Raw genomic sequence first — 20277 nt, 5'->3', positions numbered from 1 at the left:
AAATATTGCCGCCCCAATGGTCCAAAAAATCTGAGTTAGATGACCGGCCCCAAGGTACGTGAATTCTGCTCAGGGAATGCTCCCCTGTGTCGTGGCCCCCGGGTAGGGGGCGTCGTCTGGGAACATTTACTGAGTGACCGAGACAGGCCCCGAGCGAGAAAGGGCCTTCGGCCACGGGGAGAGGGGTGCTCCGCAGGGCTGCCTAACGCCGGCCAATTCTCACGAGCGTTCTTCCCAAACCGATCCCGGTTTGGGAAGAAGGCTCGTGAGAATTGGCCAGAAAATGCCCGGCGAACTCGCTTCTGGCGCCGCTCGTCTGCTGGGCCGCCCCCAGGGCCTGGCCCGGCCTCCCGAGGGGTCACGTCCGAACCCCGCCAGGAAGCCCTCCCGGAGTCAGGCTCCAGCGAGAGCGACACCTCCTGCTCCTCAGTCTGTGGTGGTCCCCTACCTGGCCCTGTCCGCTGGGGCCGGGCCTGTCACAAGCCCTGGACAGGGCCCTTGACCACGGGGAGCCGGGCGGTCTGCAGGGATGCCCAATGCCGGCCAATTCTCACGAGCGTTCAGCCCAAACCAATCCTGCCCCGAGCCCCGGACACAAACCCTTGCCTGCTCCCTCAGCCTTCCGTTTCCAGGGTCCTGTCCCTCGGGGCCTCCAAGTGGGGAACCCTGAGTCCTTCACCACACTTCCCCCTCCCACCCCGGCGCCAAGGGTTCCTTTTGGCACTTTGGACAAGCCTCGGAACGAGAGAAACTTCCCCCACTGAGGTCAGCCCCATCCTTGGGCACCCCAACTGCCCGAAAAGTCGGAGGCAGACGCCTGTCTGCAACCCTTCCCTCAACTCTGCTCTGGGAACGCTCCCCTGTGCTGGGGCCTCCAGGTGGGTGGCATCATCTTGGCGCATTTTCTGGGAGGCCACGACAGGTCCCAAGCTAGAATGGGCCCTCGGCCACAGAGAGCAGGGCATTCCCCAGGGCTGCTCAACACTGGCCAATTCTCACGAGCGTTCTGCCCAAACCGGAATCGGTTCATGAGAATTGGCCGTAAAATGCCCTGCAAACTCGCTTTGGGTGCCACACATCTGCAGGGCCACTCCCTGAGCCTGGCCCGGCATCGTGAGCAGTCGGTTATTTCATATTTTAAACCTTTCAAGAAAATAGAGCTAGAATGTTTTTGGATGACCAGCTCTGCAACAAGGAGTGGGGGGTTTATTTTTGTGGAATGAGCGTGCCCATGCTCCTTGCTGAGAGGAGGCAGGGGCCCAGGGACAGGCTCTCTGGCCTGTGTCCATGCTTGGATGCTAACTTTAGCAGTTAGAACAACTCTAAGCACCTGTTTCTAGGAATAAGGCCTCTAGCCCAGTCCAAGGGAGTATGGCATTGAATATTTTTAGTATGAAAAGCAAAACGACCCCCATTTATCGAACACTTGCTAAGTGCCAGTCATGGTGCAAAGCGCATTTTCCCCACAAAAACAGCTTTAGCAGGTACCCCTTGGCAGGCTCGGGAAGGTGAGGTAACTTGCCCAAGGCCACACAGCAAGACCAAGAAGCAGAAAACACCGTTTGTTGAAGAACCAAGAAAAACCAAATCGCTCCATGAGAATGTCCCAGAACTAAGAATCGTGCAAAACATTGTGCCTTCTGTATGTTTGCTGACGTTTCATGAATCGTTCTAAAGCAGCGGGGTCACCTGGGCTTGGCTTCCGACCCACGGAGATCAGTTCACATCCATGTGAGCTGGGTCCACCGGACACCACGGATTCGCGAGGAAAACTCATCCTTCGTTGGGCACCACGGGCGTCTCCCGGTCGTTATTCCTTGCCCGCCTCTTGTGCCATAAATCGACACGCCAGTGACCAACAAACTACTGCCTACGCATCAGGCCAATATGTTAAGAGTGCTTTTTATTTATTTTTTTTACATTTTTAAATGGATGGAAAATGTAAAAAAAAATTATGTAATCTATGAAAATTCCACAAGATTAAAGTTTCAACATCTGTATAGAAAGTTCTATCAGAACAGATCCGTGTCTGTGTGCGTATGGTCTGTGGCTGCTACTGGGGGAGGTAGGGTTGAGGAGCTGCAGGGGAGACCCCATTGTCCTCAAAGCCTGAAATCCTTACTCTCTGGTCCTATCCAGAAGGTTCGTGAATGCCTAGTATCTTGGACCACCCCGGCCCAGATCTAGATGTTTTTTGGACCCTGTGAGAGGAAACCGTGGTCTCTCCAACACGCTGCTTGTGTCCTAAACATCCCGTTTCCAGACGCGCCAGTTTTTGTATTCTGAGCTGACTTGCTCCTGTCCCCCACTGGCTTGTTTGCGGGTTAATGTTGGTGTTCTAGGTGGAGGGCAGGGCTCATGTCACCGAAACACAGACGTGCCGAAGAGAACACAGCACAGGACTGACAGGGGAAGAAAGAGAAGTGGCTTCGGGGATGGCCTTGTTGGTCCAAGGGGAAGGTGTAGCCAGGAGTTCTAATCCCACTGCAGCCCTGTACCCAAGGGAAGGAGGCAGAGAAACTAGCGTCCAGGGGAGAGGACACCAAGGGCTCTTGGATCCACTTCCCTCTTCAGAGCTGGGTGACTCGGAACATCTGTGCCCCCAGACGCCTCGGGCTCATTTATTCCGCTGCTCCCCGGCAGGCTCCTGACAGGTCACAGGGAGGGTGTGTGGTGGGTGCAAAGGGAATGTCCTTATTTCCCATTAGCCTTCCCCCCGCCTTATCCTCCCTGCACTCCTCCTGGTGCCCTGAGAGGCTTGCAAGGTGTGAACCGTACCCTGGACAGGGCCATGTTGAGTGTGTGAGGCCATGGTGGGGGGACACTAAGCAGTTCCTGGGGCAAGGGAGTGGAGCGGGAGTCCCCTGGGCAAGCCTGGGATCGAGGCTTCTCTCATCTGGGATGGGACCGATTCCCCACTGTCCATTCTCTCCGGCACATGTGGAAGTGAACAGGGAAACTGCAAAATGGGTCTAGCAGGACTGGTTTCTGAAACCTACTGCTCTCGTGCTTCAGCTCCAGGCCCAAGAGGGGCTGGCACAGAGCTGCGGGCTCACTGACTTCTTGCAATCTGCGGCCTCCTGTGACGCAGAAGATGTGTCCAAACCACACAGAAGCCTGCCTTTCCCCCTCCTCTTGGACATCAACGGAAAGGTGTTACAAGGACATGAGGGTGAGCAGGTCTGGGGCACTAGGCACATCACACAGGGAGGAGAGGCCCCTGCACACAGGCCCCCCATCCCAGCCCCCAGCCTGGCCGTCCAGCCCCTACCCCAGCCGTGGGGCCTTTCTGTTGGGCGGGGTTGGGTTACTCCCCAAGTCTGTTTTTTCATCTGAAAAATGAGGCAAGGGTTGATATGAGGATGGGATAAAGCAATAAATATTAGGTTGAAACAGACATTTACCTAAAATGACAGATTGCCAGATTTGCCAGATTGACCCAAAAGGGTAAATAAGGGACGTGTGAACGCAGCTTGCCCGGTGGGTCTGCTGGGGAAGGAGCCGCACCCTTTCAGAAGTCGTCCAGCTGGAGCAAATGTGGTTCTAGTGAGCCCTAAGGCCAGGCCTTGCCCCGAGCAAACACACTCCTCCCCAAAACCAAACGGCAAGGGGCTGTGGACCTCCAGCACTCACCCTAACATCTAGTGTTCCCAAGGGTAGGCACAGGCCCAGGGTGGCTCCAACTTCATGCTCAGGAACTTGTTCCATCCTCGCTGTGACTCCCTGAGCTCTGTGCCCTTGACCCCCCGCTTGCAGATAAAGACACATGAGCCCAATGGCACACGGCTGTGCACAAGGCAGCTGGAGGCCCAGGGCACCCCCACGCCCGGGGAGGTAGAGAGCCGTTTCCAATGAACAAGGGGCGAGCTGGCCTCTCCTAGAGACAGACGCCAACTCCAAAAGAGCAGGACAGTCCCAGAGCCGGATGGTGCCAGGTAGCCTCCCCGAGGGCAGACTTTGGGGAGCCTCTGTGCCAGGGTGGGAGGCGTGGGGCTCCAGGAAGCCCCAGTGTAGAGTCACCTCTGCAGGCTCCTCTGCTCAGACCCATTCCCGAGAGGGACCCTGGAAGCTGTTGAGAGGGACACCCTGAACAACGAGAAAGATCTTCAGGGCACACCGAACACTGAGCTAAAAGCAGAGGCCCTCTGGGGAAAGGGGGTCAGCCTCGGATGAGTTCCATCTGCAGGGCACGGATGTGGGAGCTCTTGCTCTGCTCAGCCCCTTTGGGGACAGCAGGAACTCTGCCTCCGTGCCTTCCTCTACCACAGTCAGCTCCTGATCACACCAACCCATCAGCTGTGTGGCTCTGCCTCTCTCACAGGAGCTGGGATTTTGGGGGCTGACTGCCCATTTCCCAAAGGAGTGTGGTGCTTTCCTAGGCGGATGGCTTCAGATGGGGCTCCCTCTGGTTCCGGCAAGGAAAGGACCATCTCCACACTCTCCCGGAGGTGTAATCTCACAAGGGATTGGGAGAACCAGGAAGGGGCATGAGTAGGTCCTGAGAGCTTCCTCGGCTGAAGATTCAAGGGTCCAGGCCCCAGGGGTAAGTTGTCCCTAGGCCCTGTAGAGGTCATGTTCCACTCAGCTTCTTCCTTCTCACCCTGGGGAGACTGAGGACGCCCCAGCCCTGACAGTAAACTCCTCTCCGGGACTCTGTTAGTCCTCTGGGCAGGGAGAAGGGAGTGGGACCGCAGGATGCACAGGGTCCGGTACTGGGCGCACTTTGGGCAAACCCTGACCGCACGGATACCCGGTCGGCTGATTCACCGGGCACTCCTCTCCTTACCTCTGTGTGGTCGCTGACTTCCTGTGTTCTGGCTCGAACCTGGGTGGCAAGCCATGAGTGTGCTTGTGAAATCGAGGCCCATTTCTGCCTTGTGAAATCGAGGATACGAAATTAAAAAGATACTCATGGAAACATAAAGCACTTATTATTACTATAGTCAAGGCAAAATCTCTAGAAACAATTGGCCTTGATAATGGGGGTAGAATCAGAACCACTATTCATGAGTTTACAGTCTGTTCTCTGCCGTCCACATGTCACAGTTTCACACACGGCATCTACCACAGGACAGACCTTTGTTACACAAGAGGGAGAAGAACGAACTTGGGAGTCACAAAGCATGGTTTACCTACCTCCCTTAGTTACATGACTTCAGACCATTCACTTGTGGTGAACCTGTTTCATCCTGTGCTGATAAAAAAAAAAAAAAAAAAAAAAAAAAAGATGGGACGGGGCAGAGGGGCCTGAATGAACCCAGCTGCTGGGAGGGCCTCTTGAGATAATGTAGGTGAGAACCAGGAGGACATAAATGAAGTTGCCCAGGATGCTTGAAAAAAATGATACAAAACAGAGTATTCCTAGTAACAGTGTTTGGAAGCCCTGCAGAGAAAGGTGGGAATCCCATCACGTAGCCTCTGAGCATGGCAGAGGGTGGGACAGTCACCGAGCATCCGAAATCTTGGGGCAGGACAAAGGACATTGATGCCCAAGCCTCCAGACTCACAGAGGAAGGAGATGGCTTGACAAGCCATGTAATATGGACCCAGCTTTACCCTAGAAAGACTTTGTCAGTTTTATTTTACCTTAATATACATCTGTACACGCAAGAATAAAAATGCTATTACACAACGATTCCATGAGTTTTACCTAGTTTCAAGAATAATGCATGCAGTTACAAATGAGAGGTAGAAACACTGTATTAAATACCTAAGAATACAAACATTGTATAAATAAATGTTCAAATTAACTGCTGGAATTTCGTACAGATAAATAAGGTAAAAATTACATTACTTCGTCAAAGTAAAGGAAAAACCATGTTTTTGTCTGTCTGCATCAGTATCCTAAAATTAGATTAATGCCAAAGAGCTTCTGTGCAATTTGTCAGAGTTTGGATTATGTTACCTAAAAGGGCAAAAATAAAAGGATTAAAACTGGAGAATGGTTTATTCAAGTATTCAAGCAGGTGTGGAAAAGAAACGAAACCATACATGATGCAGGAACCATTTCTGGAGGGAAGTGACCTGCCCGCGTTCTCCGTCACCAGACTTTGGTGGACGGTCAGGACGGACACAAACCATGCACGTTAGGCTTCAAAGAGCCCCCCGTCTTCCTAAGAGAAGACAAATCTCATTTGTCACTAACTTCATGGAGAAACCACATCACCAACAAGCCTTTAGGTCACCAACCTTGTTTTCGACCTATTAAAATTCTTGAGAGGATCCCGAGTTGGTATTTTTCTCTAATACTGCCCAAATAAACCTAGCCTTTAGAAAACCTAGAGATCATAGGCATCGATGCACACTCTGCATGCACAATAAAAAATACAAAGGAAGATGTGGTCCATATACACTATGGAGTATTATGCCTCCATCAGAAAGGATGAATACCCAACTTTTGTAGCAACATGTACGGGATTGGAAGAGATTATGCTGAGTGAAATAAGTCAAGCAGAGAGAGTCAATTATATGGTTTCACTTATTTGTGGAGCATAACAAATAACATGGAGGCCATGGGGAGTTAGGAGAAGGGAGTTGGGGGAAATTGGAAGAGGAGGTGAACAATGAGAGACTATGGACTCTGAAAAACAATCTGAAGGGTTTGAAGAGGTGGTGGGGTGGGAGGTTGGGGGAACAAGGTGGTGGGTATTAGAGAGGGCACGGATTGTATGGAGCACTGGGTGTGGTACAAAAACAATGAATACTGTTATGCTGAAAATAAATTAAAAAAATGTTTTTTAAAAAAATACAACTGAAAGCAAACAGCCAGCAACTCAAAAACACCACTGAGAAAATCTGTATGTGTAGATGGATAGGTTAACAAAATGCAAAGTTTCACATGAACACAAGTTTTTACCATTTAAAAGTCCACTAGAGGTTACATGTGAATTCTGGAAAGGGTGTGTGTATGTAACATAATCAAGTAAAATATTTTAAACAAGTCCATTGTGCCTCAGTTAGTTTTAAATTGCAAAATCCAATACATGGTTGTTTTAATAAATTAGTGCAATATGAAAGAGTTTGGAAGATGAACATGTGTCCATATTTGATCAAATGGAAGAGTTCACCACTTCTGCCAAGAGCCTTCTCTCAGCTCGTTCTCGAGCTCGATCTTCCTGGGCTGTCAACGGATGCGTGCTCAGGTTCAGACAAACTGACCCCAGTTATCACACTGCCTGGATGAGATGTCGATTTTTATTTTATTTTTACTTTATACCTCAGTAAACTCGTGGAATTTCACACACTGCCCTGGTGAACTGAGTACAGAGCCACCTATTTTGTTCTGTTCTTAATTATCCTTAGGAATAACTGCATTGATCATTCTATTTCTAATGTCCACTTATTGACCCCGTCAAAACTGAGAGCTAAGTGGAATACTTCTGCTTCTGCTTCTACAAAGAAAAGGGAAGGGCTGACGCCTCCAATAAGGCAGATTTCCTACAAGTCTGTAGTTTTTTGGGGTGGTTTTCCTTTTTGAAGTCATGCTTGTTCTTTGGGTGTCACCAGGTGGGAGACTAGGGTTTCCTGGGGTTGGGAAACAGAACCCAAGCTGTCATCCCAAAACTCTCTCCTCAGTCCCACTGCTGGTCCAGGGACGAGCCTGCAGCTACTCACAGGGTCGTGGAGCTCCAACAGAGTGCTGACAATCTTCTTTCAATACTGGTCTTATCTAGAAATAAAATAAATTCATAATGAAAATCATGTGTATTGTCAAAACCAAAGCAAGAAGAACTAATGGGGAAAAAAACCCAAACCTATCACCATTAATTCTCCATGTGAACCCTTGCCCCTGACCTTTCTTTGGCCCAAAGTTGGCCATTCTGAGTATTTTGTCTTCCTTCTGCCTGATAATTGTTTGGATGTAATTTCCAGCTCGGTGACACGCAGTGGCAAAACTTAGGCTGGCACATAAAACACAGGACATTTAGGTCTGAATGGCCAGCTTGCTCCCAAATGCAAGTCATTTCAGAACTGGCATCCCTTCGAGGCTGTGTGGTGTGAGCACATAAACTCCGAAGGGCCCACTCCTCAAAACCCAGGGCTTCTTTCTGATAATGATACCATCACCTAGCAGCCTATCGATCCCCACTCTGCTGTCTATCCTATATCTACCCTGGAGTCTTCATAAAAGTCTTCAGTCACCAATAAGCTCACGAGGCTTAGAATAGTTGCCTTTATTATTATTAACAATAAAACCAAAGCTCTCTACAGACACAAACACACATCTGCCAACACGGTCATGCAGTGTGAAAATCCGAAGCCACCAGGTTTTCACGTGCATTATCTCGAGCCCTCGAACAACTCTCCCATCTTCCAGAAGAAGAAACAGACCATGGGAAGGGTAAGGGATTGCCCAAAGCCAAGATCCAAACCCAGGCTGTATGGTGCCGAACTCTGCTCACTCCTCCTGCTGCACCTGTAGGAAACAACTAGGTTGTCTGTCTTCTAAGTCGACTTACATTTATGTACATTTTCGATGTTAGCAGGGTCCTGGAGAATCTTAGTGAGGCCTTCCAGACGAAGGGCTGCCTTATGGTAGCAATAAACGATGTCTTTGGTCTGCTGAAACATCTCATCCAGGGCAGCAGACTGAACCTGAAGCTAAGTCGGCAGAAATGAGAAGAGTCTCAACTTTTCCCAGAAAATATGAATCTATCTGGGCAATGCAGCTTTTAATGGAATCTATCTAAAATTAACACATTTTGACAAAATAATATCCTCTACCAAACTATATAAAACTCAAAAATTCATCAGAGAGGCAAAATAAAACAGGAGCTTCTTGATGAAAGAGTTCGTCTGCCCTCTCACGTCATCTCAGACTCAGACGCAGGACTCGCAAAACTTACGCTCCTGAACTAGCTCTTCTAGGACTGCACTAAGAAGCTTCTTTTACACATACACTTTCACACTAGTGCAGCCTGACACTTGATTAAAGTACATTTTGTAATAATAATGGGGCGTCTGGGTGGTTCAGTGGGTTAAATCCTCTGCCTTCAGCTCAGGTTGTGATCCCAGGGTCCTGGGATAGAGCCCTGTGTCGGGCTCTCTGCTCTGCAGGGAGCCTGCTTCCTCTTCTCTCTGCCTGCCTCTCTGCCTAATTGTGATCTCTCTCAGTCAAATAAATAAATAAAATCTTTTTTAAAAAAGTACATTTTGTAATAAGATAATTAAGTGGTGTTAAAAGTCATCTCTTTTTTTTTTTAAAGATTTTATTTATTTATTTGTCAGAGAGAGAGAGGGAGAGAGAGCGAGCTCAGGCAGACAGAGTGGCAGGCAGAGGCAGAGGGAGAAGCAGGCTCCCCGCTGAGCAAGGAGCACGATGCGGGACTCGATCCCAGGACGCCGGGATCACGACCCGAGCCGAAGGCAGCCGCCCAACCAACTGAGCCACCCAGGCGTCCCAAAAGTCATCTCTTAACTTGTTTTAACTAAAGCATTTTCAAAAGGGTGTAGTTGTTCATTCGTTCAGAGATGTGTGCTGAGCACCTTCCCGTGTTCCCGGTGCTCTGCACATGGTGAAGGAGAGCGCACCATCTAGAGGGACACGCGGGGCTGGGAAAAATGGCATTCTAATGCCAAGGGATACGTGGTACTAGAGAGGGAGCCCCGGAATGGTAGGGAATACACTCTGGGTGCGTCTAACCCAACCATGGATGGAGAGAAGATCAGGGAAAGCCTCCAGGAAGTGGTGTTTAGGTTGAGTCTGGAGGAGGAGAAGGAGATGGCCAGGTGATGGGAAAGGTGGGGAGGAGCTTTCCAGAAAGAAGGGACAGCAAAAGTATTCACATGTTGTGAGTATTCCATAAGTTTTCTCAACATTATTCTGAAATGAGGGCCCAGATGGCATCACTTAGGGTGAGTCAGCAAACCAGGACTTAATGCCCAACCTGAACGCAGTCTTGGTCACTCAGGAATGTGACGTTACCCAGTCAACATGGCATTTCCTAGTCAATGGACACATTCTGCTCCCCTGTAGGAGGGCAACTTTGCCTGAACAATGCACTTCTGACTAATAAATTCTGTTCTTCTTTTTTATGACCTCTCCTTCCCTTTTAAAAACCTTTGTTTTAGGGACGTCTACACTAAGAGCTACACTGCTCTTATTATCAGAAAAGAAAGAAGCGCCATAACTGCTTTGGAGAGAACATTTTTCCTGGCAAACTTCTAAAAATCATATACCATTGAAGTCTTAATTCAGTACAGAGTGACAGAATGCATATTATTCATAGCAATAGTTTAGAGCAAAATAATATCTGTTATTTTTATCAACAGTTTATATTCCAAAGTTATTTTCCTATGACTTGATAATGGCTTTCCAAATGAGGCCAAGGGTAATGTAACAGTACAATTCCAAGTGGACAAATTTGGAAGGGAGGTGGGAGAAAATAAGATTGGTCTATAATTCCCCCCACTTAATCACTTCTTTAAACAGTCCCTAATTTCATCTCTACCTCAGAGCAATTTCCCCCCCATGAGACAGAAACAATATTTCCAATAGTACAATACAGTTGGAAAAGCAGATTTTACTTTGCGTCTTTACTCAGGTAAGGTCAGTAAGCAGAGTCGGTGCACATGCGCTGGTGAACAGCAGGATTTCTCCTAATGTTTTACTCCCAAATTTCTGAAACAGTAGAAAATGCAGAAAATGCAGATCTAGCTAAAGCCTTTAGATGCAAAGTATAAAAAGATTAGACTGTGCCTAATGTGAGCAATTTTTAAGAGGTACAATAAAATGTCACCAGGTGTGGTAGCCAATGTCACTTAATGTGTTAACTTGGGCTAATGACATCCAATTACCCCTGTCGTCAAGAGGGAGTCACAATGTTTGGGGCTTGGGAATGGTTAAGGGCAAAAACTTTTTTTAAAAAGGATAACGTCAAAGGGTGCCTGGGTGGCGCAGTTGGTTAAGCCTCTGACTCTTGGTTTTGGCTCAGGCTGTGATCTCATGGTCGTGAGACTGCATCCTGCATCGAGCTCTGTGCTGAGCACAGAGTCTGCTTGCAACTCTCTCCCCCACCCCACTAGTGCGCTCTCTCTCAAAATAAGTACACCTTTAAAAAAATAATAAAGGGGGATGCCTGGGTGGCTCAGTTGGTTAAGCAGCTGCCTTCGGCTCAGGTCATGATCCCAGCGTCCTGGGATCGAGTCCCACATTGGGCTCCTTGCTTGGCAGGGAGCCTGCTTCTCCCTCTGCCTCTGCCTGCCACTCTGTCTGCCTGTGCTCACTCTCGCTTCTCTCTCTATGACAAATAAATAAACAAAATCTTAAAAAAAAAAACACACTAAAAAGTTTATCTAAAAAAAAAAATAATAAAGGGAAAATGCCAAGTAGGTATTCAACTCAGAAGATCGGCCTATATAATATTCAATATTTAAAAGTGTTACCATTTCGACAGCACAAGTATAGATGAGTTTTTCTTCAGTCACGCTGTTGATTTCATCAATAAGTCTCTGTCAGAGAAGAAGCGATTCAGCTTTTCTGTAAGTTTCTTGCACATGGTGATGCAGAATTTGTATCGTTCATTCAGATTTTTGACTACCAGAAAGAAGTTGAGATGAGAACTAATTTTAATTTTCCTCCCAAAATAAAAATAAAGTCACAGTGACATGCACCTTTTCTGCCAATTTAAGGAAAGTGGCACTAAATGATCCTTGGGGGGAAAAATGACCAGAAATCAGGTTCTTTCATGGGTTCTCTTCCAGTTAAGGAAAAGTTGAGAATAAAGTCCTTTTGGCTGTTCTCTGTATCAATTAAATGGCAAGAGCACCACCCAGAAAAGTCAGCATCTTTGCCCATCTAAGAGTTTTTACTAGCACAGACTCCACATCAAACTCTCTCTTGGTGTAAAGGGGAAGAGTGCGCGAGGGCGCGGGCGTGGGCGCAGGTACTGTCGCACACCCCCCGTACCTTGTTTCACAGCCTTGGACGGGATCAGCTTCCCGGACTTGATCTGGGCTTTGGTGAGATGCAGAGAGGCTGCTAAGAGCTGTGCAGCTTTCATGTATAACACCAGCTGCTCCACGTGCCTGCGCCAGAAGGAAGGCAGAGAGTGATATCTGCGAACCAATGCCCCCACTCCACTCTCTATGCATTGGGTCACCAGAGAGAATTTCTAAAGGAGTATCATCCTCCTTGACATTTTTTAAAAAAATATTTTATTTATTTATTTAACAGAGAGAGAGAGAGAGAGAGAGATCACAAGTAGGCAGAGAGAAAGGCAGAGAGAGAGGGGCAGGAGGCTCCCCACTGAGCTGAGAGCCCAATGTGGGGCTCGATCCCAGGATCCCGAGACCATGACCTGAGCCGAAGGCAGAGGCTTAACCCACTGAGCCACCCAGGTGCACCCCCCTTGACATTTTTAATGCATAAATAACTCCTGAAGGAAAATGTTCAGCACAGAAAAAAGCGTGTGTGAAAAGACTCAAGAACCAAAACAACCTCTTCATCATCAAATACCTTCAACAGTATAAGTCACAAGGAAGAGGCAATACTAAGGCTACAGAATCTTTGAGTCTTGGCTCAGAAGTGGAATCTAGGCCAGTGACATAACCAAGAGCTCCCTTGAAGCTCTTCATGAGACACAATCTCTAGTGTCTGACAGGACCTCCATCTCAGACACAAATTTACAGAAAGCAGACAGAATTTGGAAGCGAACAACAAAGGGGGCACGTACCCCCAGTCTTTGCTCAGCTGGCTGATCTGGTCCACGGCCACACTCTCCTGGATCTGGTACAAGGAGACAGCAGATGTGCACAGCTCCGGGTGGCCGCCCTGCACGGCCGTCAGGTCCAGCACTCACTCCGTGAACATCAGCATCACATTGAGGTGGCGTAAGGTGTCTGTTTGTTCTCTCTGTGGCAAAGCCAAATTGTCTTAGAAACTTAGAAACTAAGAAGGCGGGCATACTTGTTTCTGTATGTACACTGCGGCCAAAGCTACTGTGTTTTTATACTTACAAACATCAGAATGAGTAGAACAGACTACAATTTTTAAATTCCCCAAAACTAGTAGGAAAATAAGCACAGGTGAAACACAATGTGGGTGTGTGGGTGTGTGCATGCATTTGTGTGTATGGATGAGAGCAGCCACAAAATTAAGTTTCAAAGATATAATGTCACGTGCTTTTACTAGAAACAATAACGACAACAACAAAACTAAACAATAAAACCAATATCTGAGACAAAACGTGACAAAATAAATATCGGGATTGAAAGGCTATCCCGTACACTAAACCACACTTTTTGACAGTTCTGCAAATTCTACTGACTTATAGTTTGAGAGATGCTTTATTTTAATTTCCGGTGGGTTTTCAGTTCACAGTGATTCCTGACACCAAAGCTCTAAATCTTGGTGAGCTGCCCAATTAGTTAAAGAGGGGAGTAAGCATAGACATAATAGCATGCATTAAAAATGGGTAGTCTAAAATTAGTGTTTTTTGAGATCCGTTTTTAGCTATAAATGTTTCTCAAAATCTCAACTAAAACTAAGCTTCTCATTCTCCTTTTATGATTAAAAAAGGATGAGAATCATTTCCTCGAGAAAGGAGAATAAACCAATTAACTTCTGAAGATCTCCCTGCTCTCTTACAACATATAGCACTATATATTCTAATATACTGTTAAATGTACTAGAAAACAATTTGTGTCTAATTTGATTGAAAATACTCTGACAACTGCTTTTCCAATGTTAGCCCTGGGTTAAACATATGTTCAAAATTACGACTAAATTTACTAGGAAATCACTGATGTATTTTACATGCACCACTTTATAACTTCTATGTGAAATACCTAATTCTCATTCACACAAAACAGAAATGCTAGAGGTCCAGCATAGAGAGAGCATCTGTTCTCTGTTGGTCTGGAGAACTGATCATTTTAACTGGAAACGCAAGCCAAGTCAGCACTGTAATCAGCAGGAGGACACAGTGTGGGCTCCCGAATGCTGTCTTGGAGGCAGGACTGAGGAACTGAACTGGCACAGCCTTTGCAGTCACCGAATGAACCTCGCCTGTTCTCAGTCTGTGTTCGCATGATTCTGATGCGGGTCTCCCTGCACAACTGGCTCCAGGAGGGCAAGGGCTGGTCTACCAATGCGAGCATCTGCCTGCTAGGGTTATTTCTCTGGGTTAGTGATGCATCTAATTACACTTGATTACTTTTTAAGCCTAAGTGTGTTTCATTTTTATGTTATAAAGAAAAGCAAACACTGAAAATAAAAAGTTCTGGTTTCAGGACCAAGATTATGCTTTCCAAGTCCTATCGATGGAAAGAAACTAAACTTCAGATGAAAAATCTGTATCTGTCACTTCCTATCAACCAAAGCTTGTTCTGGTTGAGTGTCACTGTCCACATTATTCTGAAAACGTGTCAGCAGTGGTTTCCAAATAGAAAAGACAAGGCAAGATAAAGAAAAGAAAAACAACAACAACAAAAACAAAAACCATGGGCACTTCTGGGAGCAGTCTGCTCCTCGCTCTCCGGGGTTCTTCTCACCTCCATCAGCGTCTCCTCCAGCAGCTCCGGAGATTTGACAAGCCCCTCCAGGCTGGGGGGTGAAGCACTATATGGCATGTATCTCAGTCTGGGAGGGGCCTCGGCTCCCGGAGTGGAAGCCCCCCAACCAGCCCCGGCGGGGAGCCCACACACATGCGGCCTCTGGCAGAGCACAGGGAGGCCCCGGGGCTGCTGGACCGGGCTGCAAGGGGACAGGACGGTGAGCACGTGGGCAGGTGGGCTGCGTCCGCCCCTCCCAACAGCCCAGCAACAGTCACGGACCCCCCAGTGGAGCCTATGAAAGGTTTTATTTCTCCAAGGTCAACTTTATTCCTTGTTTTTACATCTATTTCATCAACATCATCATGGTTAGGTTGTTTTATTTTTTTAAAGATTTTATTTATTGATTCGAGAGCGAGTGAGCCAGAGAGAGAGAGAGAGAGAGAGCAAGAGCAGGGGAGGAGCAGAGGGAGAGGCTGACACCCCACGGAGGAGGGAGCTGGATGCAGGGATCCTTCCTGGGGCTCCAGGATCATGATCTGAGCTGAGGGCAGTGGTTTCAAGGACTGAGCCGCCCAGGCGCCCCTTCATGGCTTGTTTTAAACAAGTTTATAGTGTATACATTTCTCCCAGTAGCCCCATAGTCCTCCTCATCATAAAACGCAGCAGAGGCACAGCAGTTCCCTAAACTTCTGTATGTGATGACTGTCTGGAGAAGTTACACTACTTCCGGTTTTTTAAGCCACAGATAACACTGTAATAAAATCCAAAGTTTTCCCTTCTTTTGGATGATTCATTTATGATTAAGTACTCTGAAGTGGTATTATAAACAGGAATGGGGTTACCACAGGTCAAATGTTACATCTTCACAGCTCTTGTGACAACTGCCGCACTACTTTTGACCCCAGGTGTGAGCACACAGACCCTACCACACCTCAGCAACGCTGGGCACCTCCATCTTCTAGCGCTGGCTTAGCTAACAGGTATAAAATGTCACTTTCTGAAAATGACATTTTACTATTATTTAATACTTTCAATAATCTGAAGAACAAGATTATTGACTCTACTTCCTCTCTCGCTACCTGTTTATAATCCTTTGCTTATAAATCTCCCGACATTTTGATTGGTAACTTACATAGCAGAAGAAAATTTAAAGAACACAAGGCACAATACAGACGACAATGCTAAATGATAACTCATTTCCAGTCCAAGCTGAATACTTCCTTAATTTGGGGTATTAATAACCTATTTATAGAGAATGGATGATAAAACCAATTTACTGGTCTATCGAAATGCAGGTAGGGCTAAGTGCAAAGATTAGGACCCGAAGTATGAAAAAAGGTGAAACTTAGGTTTCTAAGAACAAAAGCAAAGATAAACAACCATCTACCATTTCAAAAAATTTACAGAGGTAATGAAATATGCCTTTAATATAAAGACATAATGAGCACGGCAGATGCGCTACTCCTTCATCATGGAGAAGTCACAGGTACATTATACCACTATAATACAGTGTTATCAACATGCAGTACTCTTATCTTACAAAGTTTCCCCCGTACAAATAACGTCCCATTTATGCCTTATAACCCCTTTAAGGTCAAGAAAGTGATGATCTCAATGTCACTGGTAAGGAAACTGAAGTCCAGAGAGGCTGAGGGACTCGCCCGAGTCGCATCATCAAGTCATCAACAGAACACTGCACTCCAAACACAAGCCAAAATGATAATAAGACAATTCTTAACCTGAGGTTGTTCTTGTTTGAAGGACCATATGGGTACAAGTGGGGGCCGTGACACTGTGTGGAAGAGATCCTACAGTGAACAAGACAGCTCTGGAACTTGCTGCTGTTCCTATAGGAGGTGCCAGTCCACCACCACAAGCTCCTGCAGGAGCTACAGCGAAAAGTTCACACAATGTTACGTCGCTTCCACGGTGTTTCGATTTGGGGATGGGGTTAAAGGGAGACCATTACTTTTATAGTTGGGTTTCTGGGGGCTTTTTTACATTAGGTACTTATTACTCTTAACATCAGAAAGTCAACACAGATCTGCATTAGTAGTATTTTAGAGTACTCTCTTTTCAGCTGTGAACCTTCCTTACACCAAAAGCCACCTACTCAGAGTCACTTCATAGACTTCTAAGGGACATGAGCTGCTGTCACACCTGTTAAGGATCATTTGAAAAAGTGGAAACCAAGAACTTAGGATAAAAATATGAGGGAAAGATGAAGGGAGATCAGGATTCTCCACAGTGTAAGAGCCAGAGAAAGTTGAGTCAAAGTACACATGGGCCTTGGAATTGCAGCCATACATCTGTCAGGAAGAAATGGGGTGGACCCAATGTTGGGGGCCCTGGTGGGCTGGTGTGGGTTAAAGGAAGTGAAGGTGGAAAGTCCCTCTCCACCAAACTACACAGAATCAATAAAAGTTGTCCAAAGCCTTTTCACTCTCAAGCATCTCAAAAACATTACATTTCTGAGGACACAGAATGGAGGTGGGAGTTAACAACACAAACCACAAATTTAAAACCAGATACAGAAAAAACCTACCACCAGTGTCCATCCTATCCACAATAGAGCAAAACAACTTGAAGCATCTAATTAACAGAACAGAGAGTTTATAAAAATCTTCTAGGAAGCCACGAAGAGTAAGTGGAAATTAATTAAACAGTATCTATTTGTAGGTATTCGTGTATTTAAATATGGTCATGGATGTATTTGAAGAGACAATGACCCATTTCTTTTAAGGTCTTAAGTTTTTCCTATTATCAGCAGTTTTTATTTTCAGAAATGGAGACTTCATGATTAGAAAGAGAAATCTGTGATTTCGAATGATGATAGTAAAGTTCATGTGGAAAAGAGAAGGGAAAAAGAGGATAAAAATGATCAAAGATGCATTTTATGCTTAAATGTTGTTTAGGGAGAAAAATCTGGTTTCATACACACAAACTTGGACTTAAATTACAACACATATTCATGTAGAACTTACAAACCCTATAAATTTAAATTAATTTGTAAAAGGGGATGAGACATAATACGGTTTTTCAAACAAGCTAATTCCAAAAACTGACTTTTTTGGAGTAGTAGAGTAGTGACTGACTTCTGGAAAACAGCAAACAGAACGACGACTTTCAGAATGGCAGTGTTAAGTGTGAGCAGCATCAGAGAACTGCTTCTCAGTGAAACAACTGTAACTGGTGAAAATTAATTTTCTTATTCATTTAAGGAAGAGAGTGGGGAGTAGGGGGTGAGAGACAGAGAGTCTTAAGCAGACTTGGCACTGAGCAGGGAGCCCAACAGGGGGCTCGATCTCACAACCCTGAGATCACAACTGAGCAGAAACCAAAAGTCAGATACTTAACTAACTGCATCACAGAGGCACTGTGGTAAAAATTCCTTTTTTAACAAACAACCACTTAGGGGCACCTGGATATATGCACCCTTATGTTCAATGCAGGATTATTTACAATAGCAAAGATATGGAAGCAACCTAACTCTCCATCAACAGATGAATGGATAAAGAAGATGTGGTGTAGGTGTTTTACATATACAGTGGAATATTACACAGCCATAAAAAGGGATGGAATCTTGCCCTTTGTGACAACATGGATGGACCTAGAGGGTATTATGCCCAAGTGAAATAACTCAGACTGAAAAAGACAAAACCATGTGAATTCACTCACATGTGGAACTGGAAAAACAAAATAAACAAAAAGCAGAATTAAACCTATAAATACAGAGAACAAATGGATGGTTGCCAGAGGGGAGGGGAGGGGAAGGGAAAAAGGCAAAATGGGTGAAGAGGAGTAGAAGATACAGGCTTGCAGTTAAGAAATGAGTAAATCATGGGAATAAAAGGTACAGCACAGGGAATACGGGCAATGATAGTGATGTATGGGGACAGATGGTAGCTACCCTTGTGGTGAGCACAGCGTAATGTATAGAAATGCTGAGTCACTATGTCGTACACCTAAAACTAATGTGAACTTGTATGTCAACTATACTCAAATAAGAAAAAAAAATTAAACTATGATTATAATGTCTCATCAAATAGAGAATATCATTAAAGAGAGAGATTATAAAAAAGAACCAAGTGCAAATTCAGGAGTTAAAAAGAACAATAACTGAAATTAAAAATTCACCACAGGGGTTCAAAAGCACATGTGAACTGGCAGAAGAAAGAAAATCCATGACCTTGAAGATAAATTGATAGAGACTGTACAATGTGCAGCACAGAGTGAAAAGAGAGCCTCAAAAGAACTAGGAGATACCACTAAGCGTACCTATGCATAATGTGGATTATAGGCATGCTAGGGGTGCCAGGAGGAGAGGAGAGGCAGAAAAAAGCAGAAAAGAATACCCAAATAAATAAGGGCTGAAAATTTCTCAAGTCTGATGAAAAATATTAATCTGTATATCCAGGAAGCACAAGAAACTCAACGGAAGATAAACTCAAAGAGAGCCACACCCAGAAACATCACAGTAAAACTGTAAAAGCCAAAGACTAGGAGACAAGCTTTGGAGCAGTAAGAGGAAAATCATGTGTCACATATAGAGGTTTCATTCAGTCTACAGCTCATTTGGAAAGTACAGCCAACTTAACAATATTAAGTCTTCTGATCTATACATACAGGGTTTCTTTCCATTTATTTATGTCTTTAATTTATCTCATCAGTGTTTTGTAGTTTCCAGAACCAAAGTTTTATAGTTTACAAGTATAAATTTGTTCCTAAGTATTTTATTATTTCTGATGGTATCTTACACAGAATTGTTTTCTTAATGTCACTTTCAGATTGTTTCTTGCCAGTGTATAAGAAATACAGTGGGTTTTTGGGTGCTGATCTTGTACTCTGCAATGCTTCTGAATTTATTAGTTCAAATAGTTTTTTAGTGGATTACCTAGGATTTTCTACATACAAAATCATGCCATCTGTGAAGAGAGGTAGTTTTACTTCTTCCTTTCCAAGCTGGGTGTTTTGTTTTTTGTTTTTGCTCCATTGACCTGGTTAGAGCCTCTGGTACAATGTAGAATAGAAGTGGTGAGAATGGGTATCTTTGTCTGTTTCGTGATCTTAGAGGGAAAATATTCAATCTTCCACCTTTAAATAAGATGTTAGTTGTGCATTTTTCATAGATGTTCTTTATCAGGTGAGTAAATTCTATTTCTAACATATTGAGTATTATGTATTACATTATCTGATTTTCATATGTGAAAGCAACTTAGCAGCCCAGGGAAAAATTTCACTTCATAAAATTTCCATTTCACAATGGAAACTCAAGGACCCAGAATAACCAAAACAATCTTGAAAATGAAGAACAAAGGACTCTCATTTCCTTGGTTACTATAAAGGTATAATAATCAAGGCAGTATGGTACCAACACAATAAAAGACATATAGATTGGTGAAATAGAATTAGGATCCAAAAATAAACACATTTATAGTCGACAGATTTTTCTGACAAGGCTAACAAAACAATGCAATATGGAAGAAAGAATAATCTTTGCAATAAACGGTGCTGGCACCACTGAATATCTACACACAAAAGAATGAAGGCAGACCCCTACATCACATCATCCACAAGAAAGTCAGTTAAAGTGGATCACAGGTCTACATGTAAGAGATAAGATACAAAACTCTCAGGAAAGAATACAGAGTTAGGCAAGGGTGTCAGATGTTATTTAAGAAGGGGTATCTAGGGAAACCCAAAAAGAACACAGAGAGGTTTAGCCTGACACCTACAGCTACTGCAAACACTAAGCATGGCCTAACTCCTAGCCAGGAAAAC

General features: G+C 45.2%; 1 pseudogene; it reads right to left on the bottom strand.

The window, feature by feature from the left end:
- Window positions 1-7204: 7204 nt before the first annotated feature.
- Window positions 7205-20277, bottom strand: part of LOC125085569 (serine/threonine-protein kinase ULK2-like) — an 83937-nt pseudogene continuing 70864 nt past the window's right edge.

This window comes from Lutra lutra, chromosome 15, assembly GCF_902655055.1.
Source record: "Lutra lutra chromosome 15, mLutLut1.2, whole genome shotgun sequence".
NCBI lineage: Eukaryota > Metazoa > Chordata > Mammalia > Carnivora > Mustelidae > Lutra > Lutra lutra.
Note: the sequence above shows the minus strand (reverse complement) of the source record. Positions and strands in the feature narration are given on the sequence as shown.